Source organism: Capsicum annuum, chromosome 7, assembly GCF_002878395.1.
Source record: "Capsicum annuum cultivar UCD-10X-F1 chromosome 7, UCD10Xv1.1, whole genome shotgun sequence".
NCBI lineage: Eukaryota > Viridiplantae > Streptophyta > Magnoliopsida > Solanales > Solanaceae > Capsicum > Capsicum annuum.
The window spans coordinates 93,781,877-93,793,060 of record NC_061117.1 but is presented as its reverse complement, the minus strand read 5'-3'; positions in this window follow the sequence as shown (position 1 = coordinate 93,793,060).

Genomic DNA, 11,184 nt, shown 5'->3' with positions numbered 1-11,184 from the left:
CCATTAAGCCCATTCTACACCATTCCAAGCATTTAAAGCATTTAAAACATTTATACAATTTTAAAACCATTTAAACCATCCAAATCCATTTAGGGTTCCATTACCAAACCATACCCTGCAATAATTCTGATGAAAGTTCAACAATAGAGTAAAAAAATTATCTTTGACATTTTATTAAACATGTTAATGGCATACCTTTTCCAAGACCAAAACCAAAGCATAAAACATCCAATTTAGGGATACCCATGACCTATTTGTTAAACCATAACCAAAAAGCTTCCACATGTGCAAACCATCTCCAAAAATATGTGAAAACACAATTTAAACCAACATTCAACAATATGCATCAAAACTCTCAACATATGTTTCCAAAATCACCATTCCTGATTTATAATAATTGTTTAAAAGACATTAAAACATGTCTTTAGTTGGAACTAACGATGAGGGAAGTATTACATGACTTATACAAAAATATTCTACACTTTTGATCCCCTTTGAAGAACCCTTGTAGATACCTTATCCTCCAATCTTCAAGAGAGTGTTTAGAGAGGATATTTGGAGTGTTTTTATTCTTCAAAGTGCGCTATGAGAGGCCACCAAGGGTTATATTATGTGGGGAAACAAGGGTTTCGGTGGGAAATGTCTGGACTACCCCCAACTAAAAATCTAAAAAATCAACTACCAGGTGGGTACAACTTACCCATGCAAACCGTACACTAGGGTACGAGTGGTATCCTAACTTGTACCCTACCCTTCACCATGGTCCCCTATACTGACCAACATATGAAAGCATAATCCCCAACTTGTACCTTAGGTTACAAGTGGTACCCCCTAACTGTACCCTAAACCATATCTTGGATAGTTTTAACTAGTTAAACTAATAAGCACCGTATGACTTGGCATCGTACTTCTCATGTCCAACCATATGACTTGTATGATGGTGGGTCATATCTTGGACAATAATCAAGACAAACCCACTACCCTACATACGAGTGATCCATCCTCAAATGTATCCAAGGGTACGATTGGTACCCTTAAGTCGTACCTTGCCCAGAAAGTCCAAAACCTAAGAAATTTTTAAAGGGTCAAAATCTCGAGGTGTCATAGAAACATTTCTAAATGTCTCATAGCCTCTCTCTTATAAGTGTGGCATGCTAGACACCCATAAAAGAAACTCTACTTGACACGGATTTGTGGAAACTCAATTGACTATGAACCTAGGCTCTGATTCTAACTTTGTCACAACCTGAACCAGGGCCTGGTCATGATAGGTATTTCAAGACCCACATGGACAAAAGATCACCCCTTGCCTATCCCAACCAACATAACAACCTCTTTTGTCAGATAAATTTTGAACATATAACAAGATAGAATATAATAAATCTAATAATATTTCATAATATGTCTATACCAACCACCGATAACTGGACAATCGTCCTTCACCAAACAAATCAACCAAACCACCTAAGTCCACAGTAATTCAACAAAGCCTCTATAAAACCAAAATCAATAAAATGTCGGGATATCCACCCGACAGTAGCCAAAACAAAGTCTAAACAAGTTTTAAGACATATGAATTAAAGACCATAAATGAAGCCTTCTAAAGTATGGAATATCACCACTTTTATGTCCACTCACGAACTAACTCGAGCACCTAATCATTGTGTAGGAAAAGTAGAAAAAATACTGGTGCCTACATCATGCGGGGATACAGTGTCTGGATACGGTTAGCAGTTGGAGAGCTAACATGCAACTCAGGGATAGAGGAACAAAATAATGTCATGATAACAATTCAAAAATAGCGCAACATCCAAAGCATAATATCATATGAAATACTTATATATATATATATATATATATATATATATATATAATATGACATGCCAGGGTAGGAAACAATGCTTAGTATGAACTATGAAAACCTTATCTTATGTTGTGTAGCTTAACCATCATAAGACAAGGCACCCTCCGGCTATATGGGCCTGTATCTCCCTTAGCTGGAAGGGCCTAGTGCATATAGCCATACAAACTAGAGAATATCCATTTTCGTGTATACCTTTATAGGGGATTCATACATCCCAACATAATTAAACACCAATGTATATAATATGAGGGACTCGAACCTCCTATTTATATATTCATTCGGGGACTCAAACCTCTCGGTTTTATAAACACTTGCACTAGCTAGCGCGGTTTCTAGTGTTTGTCCTTTAGACTCCACTTTTACGTCCCGTCTACACATCCTGCTTTAAAGCCAAATTAAAACATTCATTTCAAATACACAACTATTAATCCATTTACTTACCAAAGGCATCTCATTGGTATCGTCATACCAACCCCACTTGCAAGTGTACAACATGTCATAACCATTATTAATAAACTTAGGACTCAAACCCGTTGTCCAAATAAAGGCATCAGTTCAATTCATCCTTTAGGGACTTTTACCCATTTAGTGTGTCAAATCAATTTATGGACAACAAAACCTTCATAAGCTATTTACCAACCATTAACATTCTTAGTACAAGCCTTAGTTCAAAACACAATTCAATTAAGTGATGATCATTCTCATTGGCAATTTCACAAATAAGTTGAGGGCATACAATTATAAAATCCAAAAACCAACAAATTTAGGGTTAAAGATGACCCATTTGTTAAACAACAATTCCCATGTACCCCATATGTGCAAAACCATTATCAAAACATGTGTAATCATAATCTAAACCATGAGAAAAAAATACTCAACATTATACATTCAAACCCTCAACCATGATTTTCTAAACCACTATTAATGACTTGTGAACAATGCTCTAAACATATGAGTTTAGTGAACTAATAATGAGGAAAGATCACATGCTTAAGTTACATAGATTTACGGAGAGAATTTTGATCCTTAATTCCTTATATGACCACTTGAAAAAATCCTAGCCCAATCTTTCTTGAGAGGTTTGAGAGAGAGTTTGATCTTGTAATGGGCATAAAAATGACCAAAAGATGTTATAAGATATTGGGTTTTAAGGGATTGGAGTGGGAATTATCAATAATACCCTCAACTTAAAAAGATGTAAAAAGTCCATAGGTAGTCATAAGTCAAGCCATTGAGTCGTCATTGCATCATACGACTCGTACCATTTAGTGGTCACCAAGACAGAGAATTGGAAACCACACACTATCCAACTTATGAATCCTAAGTCCCACTTATCACTAAACTATATGACTCATATGGTCTATTCGTGACCAATACAGAATATCAGGGGCTTGGACACTGGACAACATATGACTGGACCCTATCCACTCATCACATGATCATACGACTCATGATGAGTCTCTTGTATCCAAAACAGAACTTGGAAAATAACACACTGGTTAACTTACAACTAGATTCACCTTACCAGAAACCACACTATATGACTCGTGATATGAGTTGTAAGAAGGACAGAGAGCCTAAAGCTCAAGAAATTTGCAAAGGTCAAAGTTCGGGGCATTCATTTTTAGATCAAATTATTTTTCCAAAATAATTTTTAAGATAATGAAATGGGTCAGTACAATGACTAAATTTGGATTCACATTGCGAAGTCCCATATTTAAGGCTAATGAAAATCCAAAAATGGTTGTTCTATACCCAAGGTGACTCAAACCCGAGACATTTAGTTAAGAATAAATGAGTACTTATCACTCCATCACAACCCTTGTTGGTTGTTTTTGAGTCTCTTTTCAAACATATTCTATATTTGACTAAATTATTATGCACATATTAAGCAATATTATAATACTAATATGTCAGGATACAACTAATATGTTCATGTGGGAACCTACTTTAATCTACCTAGATAGGAGAACTCATACCACCCATTTTGAAAAACCATGCAAAAGTAATAACATGATATCATTACTCCTTTCAAGCATTGTAGAACTTATTACAATTAAATTTGATAACAAACATAATAAAAAAAGCTTTCTTACAATGATTTAGTCCAGAAAAGTATAAGATCTACTAAAATACAAGGAAAATGACAAGACTCAGTTTCCACCATAGGGATAAGAAGATGGAAGCTTCTAAAGATCTCTATCCATATCAAGAAATAAAACCTGAACTAATCTTGCAACAGGCTATACCTAAAAGGTTATAGCAAAAGTATCATAGTACAACTATACATACTGGTAAGCATCATTAGCTGACGTAAGTTAAATCATGTAAACACAACGCAAATATCTGAAATAAGACATCCACTTATAAAGTGACAAATTAGCTTATACCTCTTAACTACTTTCTTGTCACCACTCTCCTCCTTACTTCCCGCTCTTAACTATGCATTTATTATCTACTCAATTTGTTATCCATTATTATGTATTTATTCAAAAACATCAATGTAATTTATCACCATTCTAGTATTAAATCATTAATAATGATACTTGTTTGAGCACTACATAAATTAAGGACAACACATGAGTTATTTTATGCATACTAATTACATAAGACAATGTTACCCACCACCGCTTAACCACTTAACTAGTAAGACCGACACAAGTAAATCATGAAAAAGAAATATTTTACCAATAACATGTAAGCAAGGAGCATCCATTTAACACTTAATAATTATACCTCAATAAGTCTTTTTTTTCATAGATTCAACTAAGCAATTAATTAAGTATGCAAAGAAGACAATTTACCAATATAAGCATTCAACCTAGTCAATTACCATGAGCATAAATAGATAACTCATTTTTGTCACAGTTACTTCTTTGTTGAACTTTAATAATATCAACTCAATTCAAGTATATCAATAACCCTGACCACCCATGTATCTAATAAAAACAACACTATAACTTGGTCCTCTCATGGAATAAAAATAAAAAGATCAACATAACCCAATCCACTCATGAAACAAAAATAGCACACCGATATAACCTGATCCACTCATCAAATCATCAAACTCTCCAATATTGTGTACACACATGCTATGGGCCTTATAAATGACCACCAGCCATGACCTGCAGTGGACGAGCTTAGTCCATGTACTAATAACCTAAACAACTTAATTTTACCACCCTTATGCCAAACTAAGTTATATCCACCCTTATTCTAATATCCCCACCCTTCCCATCCCTAAAAACTACCAAATCCATGATGATCAACCTTTATCGGTTCATCTCACCATATCAAGCAATACCATAACTATACAATCACTTAATGAAATATTTCAACCACACTTGAATATCAAACAAACCCTTCATATAATTGCATTTTAGGTAATCAAACAACTTTTAGGATTATCCAACAAGTCAACATTCAATCACTTGCATTGCATTAAGTAGACTAATAGGCAGTTAAAATGCACACATAAATCAAATTAAGCCATTAACTATAATTTAACCAGCACCTATCCCTTCCACAAAAAATAATATATGGGGCCAAATAACGCATAGAAATAAATAATACACACTACTTTAGAATGACTTTTGGGCTACCAATAATGGGATACACAAAATATCTTATAATATACACTCAATTGCCTTCCAACCTTCCACCATAAATCTAAGTCATTGATGTGCAACAAACTTACAAAACTTTCAATGCGTAAAATAATAGATATTTAGAAGTACGAAGGCATTTTATATGGATATGATGTGTTTTAGGGTATTTGCATGTCAAACCGACCAAGAGAAGTAAAGTTCTAATTTTTGGACTTAAAAGGCATCAAACAAACCATGTTGTGTCAGTGGGATCTACCACGATGGTACCAAGTGATTGTATCATGAACCAAAGGATGGACTCTCAAGTGCTGATCAGACAAAAGCATCCAATGATCATTCATTGAAGTTACAATCGTACAATCTAATTATGGTAAGAGTACCTAAAATAGAACTACAAATATTGAGTGAAGAAGATCAGATGACTGCATCCCATGACCATGCCTTAAAGTCACAATTGTACCCAGGTATTATAGGAAGGAAGTTTAAATTTAAAGTTTGCAAAAGTTGAAGTGTAAGAGAATTAGACAAGAGGAAAGCACGATCATACTTAGAAGTCACGAACTCATACTAAATTTTGTACCAGCCATAATCTTTAAGATGACAAAGTCCATACAACACCTATAGGCACCAAGGATGATCATGAAATCAAATACGATCATACCTTCACTCATCTGAGGAACCAACTTAGCAAATTTTGTTATGTTTAGGATAGTTTTTACTTTGTCAATAAATACTCCTATTGTATCTTTTGTACTAATTTACACATTATTAAGACTTATTACATTATTTTAAGGTTTCAAGGCATATTTTTGTTCTTGGAATTAGAAACATCAATTTTATGGGTTTTACTTCAAAGTGAGATTTTGGAGTTTTTCATCTTATTATTTTGAGTTCATAATTGTTCTTTACTATCAAAATTCTTCTTATGTTCTTTAAATTGTGAGTAACTAAACACCACAACTAGGGTTGTGGGAACTGGGAACCATTATGGATTAATGAAGTAGTGTTCATAGTACGAGGTAAATCTCAAAATGGTGATTGGGCATGTATTGTTAATTCTCTTCAGACTGATTAGTTTCTAATGGTGTACAATGTTAGAAACTGCCTTATCTCTATACTGGACTTTAGCAAGGGTAACTAGATGAGAAAAGAGAATCAACAACAAGACTTGGAGCTACCAACTTTTATTTAATTAGGCTTGAATCACTAACAAAAGAAACTAAATTTGTACCACGGATAAGGGTTAGTAATGCAAAACCCATGACTCATGAACTTTTCTACTTTGGGATATTCATCTACAAAGGGCATAACATACTCAATTAGATGATACATTACCTATCAATTATGTATGTTGAGCACCACAAGAGATCACTGATTACAAAGAACCTATGGGGTTATGAAATTATTAGGAAATACAGACCTAGTGCCTCACTTTTACTGATTAATAATCCAACAACTAAAAAATATAAGTATTGAGTTCTATATTTACAAAACCCCCTATTTTATTGGAAATTGTTTTTAATTACTTGAAAGACATCTTGATTGATATTTTGACCTATTACTATGGGATCAATCCCAACCTAGTTGAGTTGTATATTTGATCAACGACTACTTTAGGCTTTGATTAGAGGTGTAATTTGGATGATATTGAATTTTGGCACCATTGCTGAGAATACTATTATAGGGTTGATCAATAAGTTTGTTGGGTTGCTGGTTTTTGTTTCCTAATTTAATTTTCTATTATTTCTCGAGAATAGACCAGTGCATGCCTAATATATGGAGTCAAAGAAATCCCTTAATTCCACTTGATATAAAACTTAAGAAGAAATCTGAGAGCTAATAAAAGGATGGTGAATGAAGGAGTTCATAATCAAAGAGTTCTTTATGATGGACTTCATCATATATGGAATCTTGAATAAGCTAGCACGTCAGTAGTATAGACAGAAGACTGCAGAGTAGACCACTACTTAACTAATTGAGAGGAATGTTAGGCAAGAAGCTACTAGGCGGGTAGCTAGAGAAAAAAGGGCTAAAAAAGATAAAGCAAATCATCTAGTTAAACTTGATGAATGAGAATGGCATAGAAGGTATAGAGGGAAACAACCTTAACAATAGTATCTCCCTCAGTATGAGGATGCAGAAAAGCATATAGATTTTTTGGAACTGACTGATGTAGGTGCCATTATCCCACTATAATTTGCTTTATAAACTAAATTTCCTTTATAAACTAATTTTGACATCACTAATGTTATGATACACTTGTTAACTTTAAGGGGCTATTCTCAGGCCATTCTACTAATGATACAAACATGCATGTGATGAACTTTATAGGGATTTACACTTTATATAATCTACCTAGAGTAAGATAAGAGGTAATTAGACTCTTGTTGTTTCCTTTCTCTTTGATGGGAGAGGTTACATTATGGTTTGTTGAGTTACTACATGGGTCAATCATTAATTGGAATGAGTTGAGGACTCAGTTCTTAGATAGATTTTTCCATTGTCTAGAATGCTACAATTGAAAGAATAGATTTATAACTTCAAGAAGCTATAATTAGAGGCATTATATGAGACTTGGTTGAAGTTTAAGAAAAAGCTAAAGAATGTTACAAATCATAGGATAACTGATTTAAAATTTCTTGAGATCTTACACTGAGTCTTGAATACTAACACCAACACTATAGCAGACACTACCCCAAGTGGGGCATTTATGAGTCTATATTGGAAGCATGCTTCTGAGATTCTAGATTAGATCATAAATACCAGCTGGGGTTTTCATACATGAATTAAGATAGAACCACAATTACTTATTCAATTAAAGAATCCACAAAGCAGAGAGCATTAGATAAGTCAGTAATTCAAGAGGTGGCACAGCTGAGGACTATGATTGGTTTACTCACTAAGAAATTTGTAGCAATAGTGGAAAAAAGGTGAATGTGGTTGGTTGTCAAGGTATGGAACTACGTAATAATGAGTATAATTCTAAGAAGAAGGTAAAGTATCTAGTTAGAGAGTTCGCGAGTTTCTAAGCCAAGGGCTAAGGGTCTAACCAAGATAATCAGACTTTAGGCAAGGGAATCAAGGTTAAAACTACTACAGATATAATAATAACAGTAGGTCTAGGTATAGAGATAAGAGTAGGAAGTGAGATGGTGATTGGAGGAGAAAGAGTGACTACAAGGACAAAAGTGGCCTTAATGTTCCACTTTGGAACCAAGATGTTGGTTTAAGCAATTTAAGGATGGAAGAAATATTTATGAAAGAGTGAAAAAGGTATAAGAAGTGGAAGACTGCCCCAAGAAGATTAGGGAAGATATTTGGGAATGAGTCATAGGGAAGATATAACTAGTACATTGAAAAAGTACAAAAATGGATAGTAAAAACTAAACCTTCCATTACTTAAAAATACTTATAATGTTTGTAATAGTTATGCTGACATTAGTTATGTTGAGATTATTGTTTCTTATTTATTGTTTTTTTTAGAGAATTAAAAATAACATGTCTTAAAAAATTACACAAATGTAGTTATTGATTCCAACAAGTGAATTTTTTTCTTAGAGTGTTATATTTATCTGACTTCAATCGTACCAGGGAAGTTGTTGGTGCTTAGAAAAAGGATAAGCACAAACATAATGTCACGGCCCCAAAAATCGAAGGTCATGATGGCACTTGTCGCGGCAAGCCTTGACAAGTAAGCCTATCACCCAAATTGATATACAATGAAAAATCAATCCCAAAACCACGAAAATACCCCTAGAACAGAGTCAAACCACGTATATATAGTAAAAGAGGAAATATAATCAAAGATATCAAACCAAATTCAAAAACCTGGTGTCATAGTGTAAAAACTACTAAATGCATCTCTAATGTTAGAAGATGCAACAATAATCCAAAAAGGATCAAACTTTGTCTCAAAATATAAAATAAGATATGTAATAGATAGAAAGAGGTAGTAAGTCAACTCCAGAAGCCTGGATCAATCGCTACCTCAAATATATTCCAGATACCACCTGAATCAGTCATTGTATAGTGCATTCATACCTGGATCTACACCAAAAGAGCGCAGTAGTGATGAGTACGGTCCAACTTGTACCCAGTAGATATCATAGGCCAACTGAGTAAAGTAGAAAATAAGGCATATAAACACAAACTATGGGCACGTCACCTGCAATTAAAAAATATCCTAAATGGTAGCCCACACCGTCTCCACTAACAGTTCTACTATATATACATATCACAAAAACATGTAGGGAAAAGAAGAAAAGGTATACACATACTTCAGAAACAAGTACAAGAAAATAGGACAAATATGAAAATATAAAGTCACAAATAGAAATACAATCACTTACTAGGCACAACATCTAGAATGCAATGAAGATGATGATGATGATGAATAATGCACGAAGTCATCACACAACCTATGTATACACCTATCGAGATCTACTTTAAAGTAGGACCCGTGAAGGGTTCAACAACCCATACCTAACGGACTTAGCTACAAACATAGGACTCATTGAGGTTCGTCAACCCATATATAACCAATATCCATATCTCCTTACTGGCACATACATTGATAGAGGGTTTTAAAGATATTGTCACACTTTCTATTAATAAAGCCAGTATTTCCAGTATTTTCATAATAGTACTAATGTTTCATAAGTAAATATGATATGAGAATGTAATGCTCACAACCAGCCAAAATGAGAATATCTAATATCCAACTAATATATCAACCATGTGACCCAAAAATCCACTAAAATCAACCAACCATCCAAGATCCAATATAATCCAAAAATCATAAAGTAAAATGTGTAAGAAAATGTCATTAATACCACAGAAATCCCAAAATCTAGGATTTTCCACCAAAAAAAGTGCAACCAAACATACATATATCAATACTAGGCCAACAACATCATATAACACCCCACATGACCACACATAGCAGATAATGTCTCACAACTACCAATTATTATTTACATAGGCCCCAACACGGGCACTTAAATCACCTAAACATATTTTTCATGATACAACCCCATACCCATAGCATGGTTTTATATTTTTATTAATTACTCATACCAGTCTAAAGAAAGTTAAGTTATAACCTACCTCAAAAGCCAAAAATTAGTCCAAAAGATTTCAATGTAAAGCTTTCGCCTCACGAATGGGCCAAGAATCAACTAAAATATTCAAATACAGAATGTACGCGTCAATAGAAAGCTAATGATATTCATATTGCCTATTTTTAAGTCAGGGTCAAAACGGACCCTTGAAATAGGTTTTTGAAAAAGAAAGGTAAAATGTTAATTTTTGTCTAAGAATATATTTTCCAAGATTAAAGGAACTCGTAAGATAAAAACCAAGTAAGAAGAGAGTGAAATCAGGGTGTAAATACATGAAATACTATTTTTAGTCCTTACAGGCCAAAATCCTCAAATTAACTTTTAATTCTGAGTTTAAAACAAGATTTAAATGATAAAATTGAAGAAAAGTAATTGAAATAGGGATTTGGAGCTTGCCCAAGATTAAAAATGGTAGAAAATATTCAAAAACTTGAACCCCAAGCTCCAAGTCTCAAATATCGTGAAAGAATCTTGAAAAAGGGAATAAATGCCCCCAGGAATCACCTAAGCGACTACCGGGTTGCTTAGGTGGCTGTCGCTCAAGAGACGCCCGCCCTATCGCGTATGTGGCTTGGCTGTCGCTTAAGTGACT